A 1,434-nucleotide genomic window follows, 5' to 3' on the forward strand; every position below is an offset into this window, starting at 1 on the left:
CTTAAAAGGTTTTTAACCTGCAGAACCCGTCAATACAATAGATAGCCTATCAAAGTCAGCGTTTGTGCTTCATATTAAAAGTATATGAACTGTTTAGTAGGTAATATCTAAGAATGTGAGGCAGAAGCAGATCAAGCTTTTTATTTTAGACCACCTTTTTATCACTATTTCAATGACAGGGCTAGAGTACTTTCAACATAAAAAGACTAAACTAATATGAAGTTTAAAAAACAAAAACTGCTTTTCACATGGCCAGAACAATATTCTGCTGTCCACCACCACTGAATAACTCAGAAATGGACATCATCTGATGTTAGTCAAATAAAATAAATGCATACAATAGATCAGTCTATTTACAGTAAATGCTTCCAGTAACAGTATTGCACTGTGTTAAATCGCAGAATTTTGAATAATATTTCATATTGAGGTTATCAATTTTGGGCTGACAATATCATAGCATGTTTTATCGCATTTACATATCCCAGAGAGTGCAAATCATTTATTTGAATGGGCTGGCGTTATGTGTAGGTATATAAAAAACAACCTCTAGGGGTACTCATATAACTCGAAAGCAAGTAAAACCCGTTCTGCTCTGGGACAAACATCCATCTGAGCTGTTCCTTTAATGTGTTTCCTGCAGTCATACACCAACTAGTAAATATACAATGACCATACATTCAAACAGTTCCATTAAATTTGGCCCACATGCAAGAGCAGAGCAAATTTAACATTTTTAAATGTGTACCATCACTTGTTTATAGGTAGACCAGCTATTTCATGCCCTTAGATCTGATGTCCACTGTAGCCTCTGTCCCAGTATTGATGCTTTTTGGTGCAGTTGTTGGTCTTATCAAGTCTGGTTGAGATTTGGATGGTGACTTGGGGGTGGTTTTTGGTCTTGTGTCCTCTGGAGGTTTGGTAGTGGTGGTCTTTGTGGGGGCTGATTCCTGCTTGGGTTTTGAGGCGGTTGCTGGCTGCCACAGGAAAAATTAATGTAAGAGAGTATTAACTACGTCAGGGCACTCCATCATGACCATGTGACTTCCATCATCTATGATCTTCAGGAACCCCAGCAGTAGGATCTACAAGAAAGTGAACACCAAAATTTGTGGTCAAGTGCCACTAAAACTTTCAGAGAAACCCCAGGAGGAAAGAGCCAAATAAACAACTAAATGGACAAGGCTCTAAGCTTGGAACGTAAAATGATTGTACCTCTGCCATACGTTGGTCTTCTTGTACTGGTACAAACTTGTCGTACATGCCGTGAACCAGCAGAATAGGCACTGTGATTTCAGCATGGTAAACCTCGTCTCCCTCCGGCCAGTACTGTCCACTCATCATGGACCGTAAAACGAAGGAAGACACGTTGAAGGCATTATTCTCTTTTAGTAGTTTCTTTTCTCTCGTTCCCTGATGGGCAAATCCAGCCCTTGA

General features: G+C 39.6%; 1 pseudogene; it reads right to left on the bottom strand.

Moving 5' to 3' along the window:
* Nucleotides 1-642: 642 nt before the first annotated feature.
* Nucleotides 643-1,431, bottom strand: LOC107682980 (protein ABHD8-like; annotated as a pseudogene).
* Nucleotides 1,432-1,434: the final 3 nt, after the last annotated feature.

Source organism: Sinocyclocheilus anshuiensis, unplaced genomic scaffold (assembly GCF_001515605.1).
Source record: "Sinocyclocheilus anshuiensis isolate Anshui unplaced genomic scaffold, SAMN03320099.WGS_v1.1 C32772359, whole genome shotgun sequence".
Lineage (NCBI taxonomy): Eukaryota > Metazoa > Chordata > Actinopteri > Cypriniformes > Cyprinidae > Sinocyclocheilus > Sinocyclocheilus anshuiensis.